Genomic DNA, 18,193 nt, shown 5'->3' with positions numbered 1-18,193 from the left:
TGTCTTGTGGAGCTTGCTTAAAATTGTATAATAATGTTCTAAAAACAAACCTCTTTAACCATTGGTGGGTTTTCATTTTCAAAATACTTTTTCCAAGTATATAATCACACTGATGGTATTGTTAAGTTGAGTGTGTCTTTCAAAAATCAATTTATGTTTCAATTAAACATTTCTCATTATGAATAAAATCTTCCTTGTTGAGGAGAACACTTCTAGTTATTAACTAGTGGTTGAAGTATGCATTCATGACTCTGTATTGAACCACTTGAGAACAATCTACCATTCATCCTCCTCCAGTCTGAATGTTAAATTATTAAAAGTGTTTTTGAAAGAGAGCATAACAAAATTGCCTACAAAAATGTTTTTTATAGATTTAACAATGTCTAGCATTAATATTTCATGTACAGTAAATAGTGGCCTTCAATTGTTTGCGTAAAATCTACTTAAGTTTACATGGACGGCAGATTGTTTGCGTGAATGTCGACATGGGAGGAAGATGCAATTAAATAGCATGAACATACAAAAAACATGAACATGTGCGCAATTATATCTGCCATCAATTTTCTCGCTGTATACAATCATTACAAGTATGGAATTGAATCTAGATCAAAACCCCTGGATAAGACAGCTACAGTAAAACAAGAAAGTCAACACACACCCTTGTTGAGTTTGACTGTGAGTACTTAAATAGTGGATGGCTGGAAATAGCAATTAATAAAAATTGCATCCGTTTTCTGAATAAGTGGCTCTTGACTAACTTCATAGAAATACATGTTGAATGATATTAGGCACGAATCTTTCCCCACTGCCATGTCTTGATAAGGATACATAATTATGTATATTGGGCACCTATTATACATATTTCCATGTGATCTGGTAGGGTGTTGGTAGTGAAATTCTGTCTAAAAAAGGACTTTTAAAAACACATGATGAGACAGCATACTTTGCACAAGAAACAGATTTTAAGATACGATGTATAGATCAGTATTGTAAAGTCAGTAATTAGTCACTAGCCTTAAAGGGGCGGTCAACCAGATTGACGAAAAAAGAAAAGTTCTAAAATACCGTTCTAACTCTAACCCTGCGAGTAACTCGCAGACTGTTCAGGTTTTTATGCTGGTCGCTGCTTATATTATCTAAGGGTTGAAAATGAGGCATTTACAACTTGCATCTTGTTAAATAGGAATTTAATTTAATAGTATTGTGTAAGAGACTACAAATGTGTACAAATATGTATCTAAGTTAAAAAGGGTTAAACAAGAGATTGGACTCTGCATTAGTCTGAGCAAAATGTAGGTCAGCGTCAATAGCAACATGAGGTAAGGTTAGAGTGATTAACCTTAATAAGGTTAGAATAATTGATATTCTATGGAATGTGCCATTTTGTGTTTCCCATGTAGAGATGGAAGGATGAGTCAATCATTATATACCTGTCAGTCAGTCAATTCCGGAGCATACACAATATTTTCGGATTCGGTCTACTATTTAATATATTACTGTAAGTACCACATACAATTTGGTGTCACAATCAAGATCAACGGAAATAAATACTTGTGAGGAGCGGCAAGCAGATCTGATAAATGAAAGGGCATACTTAAATGTTGACTATGAAGGACCGATAGTTAAGTATTGCTATTATGAACATCATAGTTCATAGATACAATAACAACCAAATTAAACACGATAAGAGTTAACAACTTAACAGATATATCAAATAGTCACTACCAAATTGTCCTATGTATATTTCGCTCCGGATTCATACAAACATTGCTAATTTTGACCGGAAAATACTAGTTGGACTGCCACGATCATGCTGACAAGCAAATCTTAGAAAGGCAATATGCATGTTATAATATTATCTGCAACATAGCACTTTTTTTAAATCGCCATACCCTTAAGGATGTTTCCTATTAATCGTTTATATTTGTATGACACGGAAGTTTTGCCTCACTGCCCCAGACGTATTTTTTGTGTTATTAAAAAACAATAAATCAAATAGAAATGTAATGAAATAAATTGTGGGTAAATGACATGTATTATTTTACAAAAAATAGGTCTATGTATTGCAATGTTGTTACCTTCTAGCACTTAAACAATATATGAGAGGAAGATAAAACGCTGCAATTTGAAAAACTCGGATATCAATAAGAAGAGCAAATGAACGAATAATCAAATGCATACATCATTGTAAAAACTAATTTATTTGTCAAGGTATGAATGGCAATGATTAAGTTTTATTATGCAGAGAACGCACTTACCTGATTGTTGTATAAAGCAGGAAGCACATTTACCTCAGTGTTGCATTATACAGATAACACATTAACCTGGTTTTTGTATTATTCAGCCATGACATTAACCTTATTGTATTACGCAGCGAACACATTTATCTGATTTTGTATTATCTAGCAAACATATTGACCTCATTTCGTTGCATTTTGCAGCCAACGCATTTACCTGAGTGTTGCAATATGAAGCAAACACATTCACCTGATTTAGTTGTGTTATGCAATGACCACATTGACCTGATTTAGAAGTATTATGCAGCAAATACATTGATCTGATTTAGTTGCATTTTGATTCAAACACATTGAAGTGAGTGTTTAATTATGCAGCATTCACATTTAAGTGATTTAGTTGTTTAATAAAAAACAACGCATTGCCCTAATTGTTGTATTATGCAGTGAACACATTGACCTGTTTGATGCATTATGCAGTTAACACATTGACCTGATTGTTGTATTTTGCAGTGAACACATTGAGCTGTTTGTTTCATTATTCAGCAAACACATTGACCTGATTGTTGCATTATGCAACAAACACATAGACATGAACGTTGCATTATGCAGCGAAAACAATTTGATCTGATTGTTGTATTATGCACCAAACACATTAAACTGATTTAGTTGTTGTATACATTGAACACATTAACCTGATTGTTGCAATATGCAGCAAACACATTGACCTGATTAAGTTGTATTATGCAGCAAAAACATTGACCTAATTTAGTTGTATTATGCAGCGAACACATTGTCCTGTTTGTTGCAATATGCAGCGAACACATTGAACTGTTTGTTGCGTAATGCAGTGAAAACATTGACCTGTTTGATGCATTATGCAGCGAACAAATTGATCTGATTGTATTATGTAGTGAACACATTGACCTCATTGTTGCTTTTAACAAAATACAGGTTGTATCAATCGTTGAAATAAAAAATCCCGTATTACGCTACTCATTGTTTCCAATTCCGTAATACCATACTAGCCGGACTACTTCGACCCATTTAATGACGTCACATTACACGCACCAAAAATAGAAAAATTTTATATTACGAAATATATTACGTAGCGCATCGTGTGACGTCATTTCTGTCACAAAACACAATAGTTTTATCTAAACTCTCTAAGGACATGTCGGACGTGGTGTTTTTTAGCAGTAAACTATGTGTTAAAAACGTATTTTGGAGTGTTTGTTTATCATGCATAAATGTATATTTCGATAGAAATACAATAAAATAGTGTGGTTGAAACTAAGTTTCGATAAAGACATGGAAGATAGAAGTGGAAGTGCATATCGTTTTAACGTTTTGGTTTTGATTTTCATATCACAGGGGACACACTGATCCCACGAATAAAAACGAACAAGCTATGTTGCTCTTACAAATTCAATAAATGACATGTGACTGAAAAATGGCCAAAATGTTCATTTTTAAACATAACTATTTTTACGCTATACAGTATTTTGTGATTGCGCAAAAATTGAAAAAAAAATGTTTTCGATGGATTTTATAGATTTTCCTATGATCTAGATACTTTTTTTATAGAAGCAGTTCATGTTATGAAATTGTTTTTGTTATCACTTTCTGCAAAACGAATAAATGGTACTAATTTTGCTTATTAAAAGTTTTGAATTAATAAGTACAGTTTTCCATTTTATCGCTTAATATTTTCACTCTAGTTTAGACCTCTATAAACAGAGTGTTGTAACACGATTTTGAAATAGCTGTTGTTACTTGTTATTCATACTGCTTTTTAGCGCAGATAATTGGTCACAAATTCTGTAAAGTTACGTTGTGGCGACTTTAGATAATGTCCAAATATATCCTTGTGCGTTACTTAATTTGACGATAGTCTACAAGTTAATGTTGTAGACATGCATGTATGACTGTTACGCGATAGCATTCGCATGCTTTTATTAAAAGTTCATTTTGAATTATATGATTTATAACGGTAACTTTTTCTTCCGTCGATTTTTTTTACCAGTCACGCACTCGAATGACTATTGCCGCTTAATTTAACATGAGCGGTCCATAAATATACAACACCATGATAGGTATCAGAGTTTCTTAGTGAATAGTATGGACATGTGACTTAAAAAACAAGAAGTACGTTGTTAAATTAGGAGTTGCCATGATGTGTTACGTTAAATGTCACATTCTAACATTGTACCGAGAAAAGATGGACATGTTTTTAAAATGTTTTATCTCATAGTCGGAAAGCTTTTTTTTATAAATATTACTATAAACACTTCTAAAGATAAATATCATTAACATGTTTTCTTTTATTTCTATGACGATTTAATTTATCACACAAAAAATGTTCATTTGTGCAGTAACGATTTCCCAGTCAGTGTGATGAGTATGTTGACATCAAATAATATAAAATAACGGTTAAGAATGTGATTGTTTGTATTTTTATACATCTACGATTCAATCTGACAGATATCAACATAAAGGTATAGATATATGGAAATACGTATTCAAGTAGCAAGGATAATTACATATCTCGAGAGAAAACTTTATATATACCCCCTTAAAAAATGTCGTATCTGGAGAATCTTAATGTTTCGTATGAATTGTGTTAATTGTTCCTGAGAAATCTCGATACATTTAAAGACAAAGCAAATTACAGCAGTTTCCAACATAAAAATACGTAAAGTAATGCTATTGATGAACATTTGCCAAATATTTCCAAATTTCAGCAGCTTTTAAAAAAGTACTGAAGTTTTTTCCTCCTCCTGAAATGTTAAGATTTTCTAGTTACGACATTTTCGCACGGAGCCGACGATATAATATAATACTTGGAAAATATCTGTTTGTCATATACACACAGTTAATCTTTAAATGCATCATCAGAAGTACAACCGTTGTATAGCATGTGGTCGTTTACCTATTGCAAGGTACATATTGTCGAACATAAGTTCCATTTTGAAAAGTATTTTTAGACAACAAAAATTAACACACAATTAACACATTAATAAATTAGATTATAAATCTGGGTAACCTACTTCGAACGCTCATTTCAGAGCAGTGTGATTTTAAACCTATTTGAGCGAGCTTCAAACATCACAATGGGCCAGAGATTTATTATGAAAATAGTTTGCCTCATTGCATCACAACTAATTGCAACACAGTTTTAATAAAATAGCAATACAAGCGATGTTAATCTAAGTTCTATAAACACCTAAAACTACTTAATGTTAAAATGAAATGCATACCAACATAATGACACATTAACTACCTCTTGTATTCGATGGTTTCCCATGTTAACCGAAACTAGTGATAATATGCATGTATCGTTATATTCACAGCATGTCATCTTAATCAGACGATGGCGATACGGAGTACGTATACAGCTTAAACCGATTTTCGTGTACCTACGTAGACTATTTTACAACGCGACCTAGAAATCGTAAACGCTAACTATGGACTATGGATCATTTGGTAAACAGATTCGTAATTCCATTAAAATACCTTATAACATGACGTACGCTCCAGAAGTAAAATAACCTAATGCTCAATTGTGTTTATTACACGGGTGTTATTTCACTAGTTATATAACTACGCAAATTAGCCGAATAACTTAAAAAGATATTTATACGCGCAGTCAAAATAATCAAAACAAACATGGCGTCATTTTACATATCTGTCACCGACAAGGTGCAGATTGATGGCCAAGGATATGGATCGGAACAGAAATTATTTTCCGCGGATTCGCCACACTCTACATGGTTAAAATTATTGACATAGTCTTTGAGGTAAAGATAGAACGGGAACGATTGACCGTTTTGTCGAACGCAGGGACGAATACTGGCACGCATCGGATGCCGAGACAATGGCCCAGCAGGTCGTTTCTGACTTAGATGTTGATGATTTTTATCATCAACAGAGCAACAAAAACACTTTATCGAAAACTGTAAATGACCTCAATATATTGAAAGCCTTTTTGCGGAACCTGAAATAAATGAATTCCGCGAAATTCACGAAATCCCCGAAGGAGAATTATCATCATCGATTTTTAGTCAGTGTCAAGGAACAGAAAGGCGACGATTATGAGGCGTCTGTAATAAGAGGAATGGTGCCCAGCTTCGATCGCCAGTTTCGGAGAAAGGGTTTTGGCCAGACAATATCGCAGGGTCCTACTTTTAAGAAGGTTATTGAAACTTTAGCCATGAAACAGCGTCAACTGAAAAGGAGCGGTAAAGGCAATCTCCCTAAAAAAAGTGATCCGCTGTCTGATGACGATCTAAATCAATTATGGGCTTCGAAACAGCTCAATGTATCTACCACTGGTACACTTCTTCAGACTTTATAGTAGTATTACACCATACATGTTGGTTTGCGAAGCTGTCAAGAGAATCGTGATATGTGTTGGGGTGACATTTCCCTGTAAACTGACGAACATGGCCGTGAATATGTGCAGTTCACCGAGAGAGAAACAAGACGCGTTCTGGTGAGAACCCTAGGGATTTGAGACTTGTGGGTTAATACACAAAACCCTGATCGATGCACTATTACTGTTTACAAGACTTATGCCGACAAAAGACCATACAGTTATTGTAATGCTGATCATCCTTTTAATAATGCAATAACAACTGTTTACCTACCTTCACTCCAGGAAAAATGATCAAAACGAAATCCAGTCGGAGTAAACAAGCTTGCCTCTATGTTGAAACGTACGGTGAAGCAGGCTGGCATGAATCCTGACAAGCGACTGTCAACCACAGTGCAAGGAAATACCTTGTTAAAAAATTAAATGACAATAACATTCCTCCAAACAAAATCATGCAGATCTCGAATCATAGAAACATTGCAAATCCGATCCAGCATAGGAATATTTCACATCCTGCACTCGAATTCCACTGATCACGCCTATATGAACTACTCATTAAATCCTACAACACAGCAGTCTACAAACCTCATGTCGAATGAATATTGTTTAAACTTCCATGTAACTGGAGGAATTCAGAGTATCTTCAGTGGGCCATTTCACGGAGGAATATTCATCCTTCAAACCATCCAGAAAAAACGCATAAGATGCATCAGCAAGCCTCGTTTTTATCTTCATTTAGATCACGAGTTTAATAAATTATATACAAAACGACCACGAATGCAAGATCATATATCTTGAACACTTTATCCGTAATTACGTTAAACATGCTATATTGGGAACTGATACAACCTCAGATTGTTCAAATGCAAGCAAGACTGTCTGGAATAGTTTAAAATGGATCGTCCAGATATAATTTATATATACACACGTTTCTTTCATTCTGCAGTTGATATTGTTTATTAAACTTGATTTTGTATTTAATCTTATTTTGTTTCAAGACTGGCTATTCTCCCACATGGGTTGTCTAAAAGAGTGCGTGATTAACAATAGATATATTAATATGGTGAAGAAAAATGTCATTGTCATGAAAAAATAGAATAATGTTAGAAAATTACTTTCAATATATTGTCCTTATAAATGCATGTTTTTCAAGACGAAATGGTTTGAATTATACAGTTTTTTTATGGTGAATAATATCATTTTAGCACATGCCATATCCTGTTTCCCATGTAATATAATCATTACGAAAATATTGATCTTTCACATGTGTAATATACATTTTAAGCGGTTTCATTGGCTTAGTTTTTATTCAATTGACCAATTTTGTTATTTTGCTGAGATGACGTTGCAAAGTCAAATGACGTCACGAAATGTAAACAACATTCGGGATGTAGCATTATGTCTGCGTGCATATTTATTTAATTTGCTCATTTAAAAGCATGTGATAAAAAAGATCTGGCACTCGTTGTCATTTTATACCATACTTTATTAAACTCGTCCAGGAAATTCGTTAGTAAGCTCGCCAATGGCTCGCTTACTAACAAAATATGGTATGATATGACAACTCCTGTCAGATCCTATATATCTTCAAAAATGTAATAAATATGAATACCTCTACTTATTATTTTGTTTTTTCTATTGTTTAATTATTTATGCATTAAGTTGATGCGAACATATCATTAAACAGATAACGGACAAACATCGGCTCGATAAATAATAATCCAGCTGACAACGGTTAGAACAACAGCCGATGGGCTAATGTGTTCAGCCGTATCAACCTAAACTTTTTATATACGAATGAAATATTTCTCTATATATACATGTTAACATTTCATTTAAACAATATTAATTACGCAGGTATAAAACAGCGTTATTCAACTAGTTAATATTGTTGAACGGTAAAGTGTTAATATGTATAGGATTTATTTTGAACTAAGACTGTTGCTCAAGCAAATAACGAAGTTTAATAAATTTGAATACACAATTTCCGCTTGTGACATATTCGCAATAAATATGGTTCTTTTGGTTACTTGTTACGAATTTCACTCTACAAAGTTCAATTTCATGACAATCGAGATATCAGATGCAACATAAATTCTAATACAACTTATATTCTTTATCATGAAAAAACACAGCAATAAGGCGCTGCTGAGTTTTTATTGAACATATGAGTGGTTGATCGATCACATATCCACTTATAAGTTAAAAGACCTTTTGCTCATCGATACATGCAGATAAAATCTCTGTACATTGCACATTTAAAACATATAAAACAAACTTACTTTTAATACAACGGTGAATCTAAAATATCTTAAAGCAAAACGCGTGTTGTTCAATAGTAGGCGTGCATTTTTCGTGAAGTTGTATTTTCCGAAGGAAATTTAAACTTGAAAGGGTAATTTCTTGAATAATAATCGGTGAATAAGTCGTTTCCGTGTTTGTCAAAGCAAGTCTATACCACGGCCGTTTATCACACACGCCACCTCTTTTTTGAGATGCATGAATGAGCCAATGCAATTTCCGAGGTGGCGTTCAAGCCCGGATGTTTTGAAATTTTTTGGATAATTTTACATGGTGATTAGGTTTTTCATGGGTTTTTTTTCAACATATATCGCATTATTTTTAAAATCGGCCGATGTAGTGCAATTCAGCAAAGATTAATTCATCCAAAAAATGTACAGAAAAACACATTCTCAACCCATTTCAAAACGTGAGAACCTTTATAAATTGTGGCATGGTGGAGTTTTAAAAGCATGTCGAGGAGTTTTTCCTGTGTGACGAGAACATTTCTACACAATTAAATCGCTAACGACATCATACGATTGCGTACAACATACATTAGATGTTGCATAAACAGACATTGGCTTCTTGTCGACGTAGTACATAATTTTCCATTTTTCCAAAAGAGATGGAGCCAATGCTAAGGAGATGGCGCTAATAATATGAGGTGGCGGCAATGCAGGATGTAATAATTAACAGTTGTATTGCAATGACATCATCACATGGCATACATTTGACATTTTGATTAGTTGTCAATGCATATACGAAGGCCCAAATCATTACAGAACATAAAGACATTTTATAGTAATCAAGAAGTCACCAACATGAATAAAACATAGTGTATGATATATACCAAAAATATGTAATATTCGATAAAACAAATACCTTGATGTTCAATATTATCAAAAAATTCATTTATATCAATATTTGTATACAGTATGATAATTCACGAAATAAATATAAAATAATACGTCTTCTTGAAACGATGATTTGTGCCCCTTAATCCAAATTCATAATTTAGTAAAAGGCCAAGGTCAACACATCTTAATTGGGCTCATATATCTTGTTTTTTCCAACTATCAACTCCAAACAGATGAAGATAGCCCGGTATTTCCCGCTAATTTGTTTGTATAATACATATTAAATGTTCTATTCTTACTAAGACGAAGTTTAAATACATCTAGACATTATTAGAACACTATTTTTTCTTATTAAAAACGCACACGACTCATGTGTGCTGAATTTGGTAAACTAACAAAAACTGTAAGCCCTGTAAACATAATATAAACAATAACATACGCTATTTCACTTTAAAATAGCTATAACTTTGTATTGGCGCAGACTCCTAGTCTGAGCGCCACCTCCTTTGCATTGGCTGCAACTCTTTTTAAACAATGCAAATTTATTTTTTAGCTCAGATAGAAGCCGATGTTTTTAGATTTTAAGTGATTCGTTAGCTATTGATGATTATTATAACAGAATTATGTGGACGATGATGATGATGATTTAGACGAAGATCATGATGATGACGAAAACCACTACACGGATGATGATGTTGTTGATGATGATGATGTTGATGATGATGATGATGATGATGATGATGATGATGATGATGATGATGATGATGATGATGATGATGATGATGATGATGATGATGATGATGATGATGATGATGATGATGATGATGATGATGATGATGATGATGATGATGATGATGATGATGATGATGATGATGATGATGATGATTATAATTAAATTGATACCGCGATTTTTTTTTAAGGTATTAATTTCACAACTGATGATGATGATGATGATGATGATGATGATGATGATGGTGATGGTGATGGTGATGATGATGATGATGATGATGATGATGATGATGATGATGATGATGATGATGATGATGATGATGATGATGATGATGATGATGATGATGATGATGATGATGATTATAATTAAATTGATACCGCGATTTTTGTTTAAGGTATTAATTTCACAACTGACTCCCCAAGATTGATTCAATTGCACGCCCTTTGCTTTTAAGATTTCATAAATTGCTATCACTAACAGGGAAAAGGTGTGAACTGTATTAATTACCGTTTTATATTACATACATGGTAAATCTGCAATTACCGGTTGACCTATCTTCGGTACACGCTTACTTAATTGATCGACCTCAATCAAAATCCATAGTCGGCACCTAGCCCCGCCCCAATAAGCATTTTCTTAACTGATCGTATGGTAAACACCGCAGTTTTACGAATAGACAGTTACCGGAGAATGTCTCGTGACGCATCTGTGTCAGCACACATGACTTTGTTATAAGGGTTGACAATTCAATACGTGCGCCATGCTATCTCTTATCAGTGTATTTACCATTAACCCATGGTGAATGTTTTGCGATTACGCGTAGATGTAGTTACATGGTGATCTTTTAAAGAACGGGATACTGATACCTTTAGATTTTGACAATCGCCCTTTCCTTTTGCATTTTCAATTTTAAACGTCAGATGAAAGCTTTAATCGCCATTGGCGATTTTGGCAATCAGAAACGCTAACATATAATATCCTGACTTTGATATAAAGTAAGACAAAATAAGTTTTTAAATAATTAAATTAAACAAGGTTTGACTTATTGTAGATTTGTGTCACGTATAGTTGCATAATAACCGCATGAAATGTGTGTTATAAAGTGTACGTATATTCAAACCACATGTATATGTTAAAAAAATACTACAGAAGGTGGCATCATGTGTCCTCACATCGCTTGTTATGAGTATATTATTTCACCATCAAAATGTATGGTATTTTTAAATTTGATAAACACTCAGTGGTCTATCAACAAATTCAAATAACTCTTTGAAAGTCCCGCCATGCGAAAATGGGTGTTATGGCGCGTCGTCTAGCGTAGCTCAAGCCAAATCTGTGCAATTGCGCAGTATGGTCAGGAGCGGCGCTGACCGTTATAAATCAAGCAAGGTTTCGGGGTCCCATTAGGTATCTCCTTACCAGATAGCGAGATGCATGCTGGGCTATAGCTACGCTGACGGCATATGACATACGACCCATTTTCGCATGACGCGGTTTTAACAACTCCTTTTTTATTATGAATGAAACATGGAAGAAAATACGTTTCGTTATAAATTGAGTATTTCAAGAACGATTTCCATACCGACTGACCGAGTACGGCGAACACTTGTAATAAGGCAATGAAACTATTTGCGTCTTATCTTGACATTATACTATTTCGGTAGCTTTTGTTTTTTCATCTTGAAAGCAATACTGTGTTATCAACGTTTATCGATATTCCATTATGTCTTCTACGGCTGAAGTTCCCAATCGATGTTAAAAGCGGGGTTTAATTGTAATAAAAGTATCATTAAATTACTTCAGAAGTCGGTTTTATGACAAATACAGCGTACATTCAGACTTAAAAATTACTCTATGTTAAGCCTGTGTATTCGTTTGCTTTGCATATAAAACATAAACAATGAATCACTTATTTCCAACTTAAATGAGACACATTCCTTGTATAATTTTTTTTAACTTCGGAAACCATTAACATATCGGCGAATACCATTACCTGTTTAAGTTTAAGCCTATTTATTTCAGCTCGATTACATCGAAAGCCTAATGCTTATTAAGTTATTTTCACTGATTGGAGTTCATACATGAAATATTGAGAAGAGCGGGTACCAAATAGGTAGCTTAATTGTCACTAGGCGGACATTTTATTAATTACTACACGGTGACCTGTTGTCGCAAGTCATTCACGAATATATAAATAACGCAACTTAACACACATCTTTATTGATAAGAATACAAAATTAAACATATAAAAACATTAAAGAACTAGCAGTAATGAAACCGTTTTATAACACATGGGCATAAATATATAGCAAAAATTGTCAAACATTTTATCACCAACAAACGAACTTGACGAAACACTAACATAAAAAACAAACCCTACAAAATTAATACATGATTAAATAATTTGTTTGAAAACTTTTACATAATATTTAACACCTAAAATGCCGGCATTGTTTTATTTGTTTCATGACGTTCGGACTTTGAGAACCTGCCAATATTAAATGAAATAATTTGCATTGCTAATAATTGTGTACTATTTTTCTTTATTAACTTTAAAGAGGTTATTCCAAAGTTCAGTTTGTATGTTGACTTACCAATACATTTACTGTACTGATTGAGCCTTCACAAATCTCATCCAACATTCTGATGACTTAACGAATTCTGCCACACATATTTTTTATGTCGTTTAAACTTTTTTTGAAGCTCATTAAAGCCAATAACTCGCGCCTTATAATACAACAATCATCTTACCTTAATCCATTAATCGACACTACACATGTCTTGCTTATTGTGCTACATGTCGACTCTACACATGTCCTGCTTTAAGTGCTTCATGTTAACAATGATTTACTCCTTGACACATGCTACTGATTGTGTACCGCGATTCGATGAGACGAACTGCTGATAAAGGGTTGAAGATTTTAACAAACAACGTCACGGTTTATCATAATTTATTCCCGGGTGATATTTTCAAAAGCATTTTATTGGTCGAGATAAGATTCATGTGCGGGAAAGAGAACGTATTTATCTTAAATGACTGCAATATAACATAAGCGTAGCAATTGTTTTCATCATACTTTCATATTGGTACACTAACTTAAAAAGGCACATACGATTTTGAAATAAAATAAGATAAACATTCTATAATTTTGACAAAGCGTTTACTGTTTAAAATGACGTCAGCTTCATTGGTTTACAAATAGCTAGCACGCATCATAACAAATTGTTCCAGTTTTTGGTGGCAGAAGTATTTAAACTAACGAAATATGTCAATGTCTAAAGAGTACATGCGCGCTACGTTATGCCATGTTATTAATTGTTCACATGTTAGATAAATCGATATTTAATTTAAATCTAACTTAACATAATTGCAATCACACATTGTTTATATATTTGGGACGAAGTAGCTAGCTACGCATATATGTGAAAGCTAACTGATAGCATCATGAACCGTCCTTGTGATATGTTTACTTCATTTAGACCCTGGCCGATATCTGCTCCTTTATAAATACATTTTACACAAAAAGTCTGTTCGATAAATGGCATTTATCTGTTTGAATTTGTTATTTAATTCATCGATTGGTAGGGCAACATCTGATTAACGATATCAGAGGTGTGTATACCAGTTAATTGTATTTGTTATAAAGTGCCTTTCGTAGACCGACAGTCATACATACAACCAAATGAATGCACTGCTAACATGGGCACAAATGAACGTTTTTAGAAAGGTTTCAACCAAAAAATGTATAAACAATATAGTAAATGTATATGCTATATCATATTTTAATACATGCTAGCAAAAGCATACAATTAACTGAATGTCAGAAAAAAGTACTCATTCGGCTTTACAGATAAATTAAAATTAAAAATACCTCACCGACACTGAAATATCTGCTTTGTTATCTATGTATGAATTGAAGTTTTAGCTGCAGCATCAGTGTCCGTAATTACCTACTCGTGTTAATACTTAAGTATAAAGAAAAGACTGAGATCCAAGACATCTTACCCCAAAGTGTAAATAGATTTATGAGAAAAGGCTTATGTCATACGCACACTGTTCTGATGAATGGTGTAACAGTTTTAAGAATGTGTGTTATTCTTAGACGTAAGTCTAACAATTGGATAATTAATATGGACCTAGGAGTGAAACGAGATTACAGCATGTAGCCATTTATTGATGGGAATGTACCTAGTGCTAAAACAGTGAGGCACACAATAAATGTAGTACTACAGGAGAAGACTATGACAAACTCAATAATCACACAAGCAATAATAATCGGAGTAACCGATGTTAAACGGTCCATTCAGAGAGGTGGATTTGTAAACCGGTTCGAATGAGCTCTTTACCCCGCACTTGGCATAGATGTATGCATACATCTTTAAGTGTAAATTATTATGTACCTAATAGCATCGCAATTCAAATTAAATAACAAAATATGAAAATACGATTTTTTTTGTAATTCCTATTTCATAACAACGAAAACATACACAATTTAATATATAGACAAAAAATATTACACTTTGTGAGGCATGATGAAATAAAACTTAAAAACGTATCAACCACCATTCGTCCTCGATGTGTTCATAGGATTACCGACACTTGATGATAACAGTGATTATATGCTCGTATCATTATATTCAGAACATGCCATTGTAATCATGTGACCGCTTTTTGATATGACGACTTGCCGATAATGAGTCGAAGTTTTGCATACTTATGACAAGGTTTATCATACGATGTTCGTGTGATATTTGCAGCAACATTGTATTGGTCGATATAAGAGTTTTGTACGGAAAAGCGGACATATTTGTTCTTGAGGACAGTAATATAATTACAACGTAGCCATTGCATAGGAATACTAACAGGAAAACACAAATCACGTTAGAATGTGTTATCGCAAAGATTAAAATTCAATTATATCGAGCAACCGCATTTTGTATTAAATGACGTCAGTAAAAATGTGCTAATAATAGTGTGCACACAATAAACAATATATATATTATATTATTATTTATAATATTAAGACATAAAACTTCATATTCACAAGCATATATTTAAATACCCTTTATTTTATTTAAAATAGAAATTTAAATTATATTAAATTTATAAATTTAGAATATATTGTATTGATATGCAGCTTTCTTCAATAAAAGATATCCCTATGAATTGATATAAGTATGTTTTAAGCTTTATGGCGCAAAAGAAAAGGGAGATAACGGATAATGTTATGAAATTTACATGAAGGCTTTGGAAATAACACAAGTAATATATTTTTTTAGATTTTTGCGTTAAACGATTTTAAGACATTTCGGGCATCGTTTTGGGAGCCCTTCTTTTTTTTTTTTGCTTTTGCTTCGAGGACATGAATATTTGTTCTACTTGTTCAGGGGTGTTTATATTATTTATATTGTAAATAAATATCACTGACCCATAATTAATCACAAAGAAAATGTTACTTAAAACATGTAAGAAGCTATGTCCATGAGTAATAGAGAATATATATCGGTGGAAAGTTACAAATACTCCCAACATGTATGAATTGTGCAGAAAAGATTCTATTTTGACCACAATAGAAGACGTATTTTCCTATTTTACTCACGATTAGGCTATTTGTGTAAACCCTAAAATTATAAAGTAGTTAAATGTCATTTATTCCATTTTGCCAAGGGTACAGAAGTATTTGTCCTCCAACATTGTATTAAGTTTATGCACGGTTTCTCAGAATATGTGTGTAGCTTTGTTATGCGTTCCTGCGACTTTGTCGCGAACAATTGTAGTTGTCTCACGATCTCGTCCGTTTGCCATGCGAGTTTGAAAATGAGACCAATCCAGTATAATTGGAAATCAATGTCAGCCTCGAGCCTAAAATCTGTTACTGAAGATTGTACTGCGCAAGTTATGGCTTTTGGGAACGAAACCAACAAAAAAGGTAAACGTCAAACAAGACTTGTTTCTAATATTTATTTCGACAGTTTGTCTATAAGACATCGTCCGGTTTTCTGGTCCGATCATTTCTATGTTCTATTGGTTCCAATGTAGATACAACTTCAGGGTACCAATCCAAATGGCGACCATTTTAGTTATGTGTACAATGCGGAGCTGGAGGTACATAGGGCAGGTGTGGAAGTGGTTCGCGATACGTACCAGCATACACCTGGAAAGTATTAGAAATAACATCGCCATCGTGTTAAGTCAATGCCAAGACTTTGTTAGCTTTACATGAATTGGGAATTCATTATGGGAGGATATATAATATTATCTTACCAAAGAAAAGTCTTAGCCCATTCGGTCAGTCAAGATATGTTTCTGTGCTCAAGCTACAGTTGGCGCACTTATAATTGCATTTACAGGCATATATAATCGCCTTCTTTTGAATACATTTTGCGGGCGATATTTATCGACATATACTTGGGATATATTTACCTACTAAAACTCATTGCATTTTAAAATTCATTTAAATGTTGTTTCCAACTGTTTAATGTAATTGTAGCTGAGTAGGCTTTAATAAAGTTAGGCACTATATATGAGGTGGTTGTTTGTGTGAAAGGAAGAGCACACGGCATTAAACGACATGTAAAGAAGAATAAACCGTTTGAAGCTTGAGACGGAATTCCTTTGGATGAATGATTTTTACATGACACTCATCAATATGAGTTCGAATCAGTAGTGATTTTGTTTTTGTAATTTTCCAAACAACCTAACATGTTCATGCATATTAGACAAAACAAGTGAATTTGATTTATTATTCATCTCTAGAAAAGTTTCTTAACATTTACTCCATATTTTAAATACTTACATACGTAGAAAATAGTGTGACGATAAGAGAAAATGCTCATTATAGCAATTTCTCCTTTTGCTGTAATCGGCTCTTAATTACAAAAAAGTATTCATCTTCGTTTCAAAGATTTATTTGCTAGTGTTTTCTATGTTGACAGTCCTAAAATATAATACGGAGATATGTAATAATGCTTACATCGAAATTTTGCCCGTTACATCGATGATAATGTTTCGCCTTGCTAAAGTTGTCCATAAAATCTTTGACCACCGCCGGGTCCGTCCAGTTGGCAGAGCGAACGTTTTCAATCATCTGTCAGAAAAGAAAAACAAACTTTCAGTTTAATCAACGTTTCATCCAATTCCTACTGAGATATTAAGGCTCTGAATCTTGATGGTGACACATATAAAATATAATGTATACATTTAGTTTGAAACAGCAAAAGCCTGTAACTATAAATGCATACACAATTTGAAAATATATAAAGTGTAAATTGTCTAAAACACATCAATTAAAGTTATATTATGGGCATCTAACAGTTAATAGGTGTCTATCGCAATCGTTGTTTATTTTTGGTGTTTTCATTTTATATGCACTTATATTTGTACATGCATCATCAACAAACTAAAACAATATCCCGGAAGGAGAAAAATAATGCATTTTAATATAAACCGTACTTTCGTTTGACAGTTGATCATGCATGAACGATGTGTACCTACATATAGTTTCAGTGCAGATTTGTACATTCGACAAAAAACACGTTTTACTTTTACGGATCATTTCGCCTTACAGGACTGGGTGGGTCACGTAAGATTTTGAATATAAAATATATTTTAATAAACAACTAGTAGCAAGATGAGTTGCAGATATTATAAAATACGAGAATAGTACAAAGATTTTTTGAAGCAAATATTGCTGTGCCTCATCTATCAATACAA

At 33.3% G+C, this 18,193-nt stretch overlaps 1 protein-coding gene and 1 long non-coding RNA gene across 2 annotated transcripts in view; both read right to left on the bottom strand.

The window, feature by feature from the left end:
- The window catches only part of LOC127853759 (uncharacterized), a 34,013-nt gene extending 20,561 nt beyond the window's left edge, over positions 1–13,452 (bottom strand). Inside the window, exon 1 of the mRNA XM_052388531.1 lies at positions 13,231–13,452. The gene's annotated coding sequence lies outside the window, so the exon portion shown is untranslated. The remainder of the gene's footprint in view (positions 1–13,230) is intronic.
- Positions 13,453–16,427: 2,975 nt separating this feature from the next.
- Positions 16,428–17,584, bottom strand: LOC127854306 (uncharacterized). The gene is made up of 2 exons (XR_008037020.1): positions 17,454–17,584; positions 16,428–16,634 (listed from the first exon to the last, which is right to left on the bottom strand). It is a non-coding gene; the product is annotated as an uncharacterized LOC127854306 (long non-coding RNA).
- Between the last annotated feature and the right edge of the window lie 609 nt (positions 17,585–18,193).

The sequence above is a fragment of the Dreissena polymorpha genome, chromosome 12 (assembly GCF_020536995.1).
Source record: "Dreissena polymorpha isolate Duluth1 chromosome 12, UMN_Dpol_1.0, whole genome shotgun sequence".
Classification (NCBI taxonomy): domain Eukaryota; kingdom Metazoa; phylum Mollusca; class Bivalvia; order Myida; family Dreissenidae; genus Dreissena; species Dreissena polymorpha.
The sequence above is the reverse complement of the archived record's forward strand: the minus strand, read 5'-3'. Positions and strand labels throughout refer to the sequence as shown.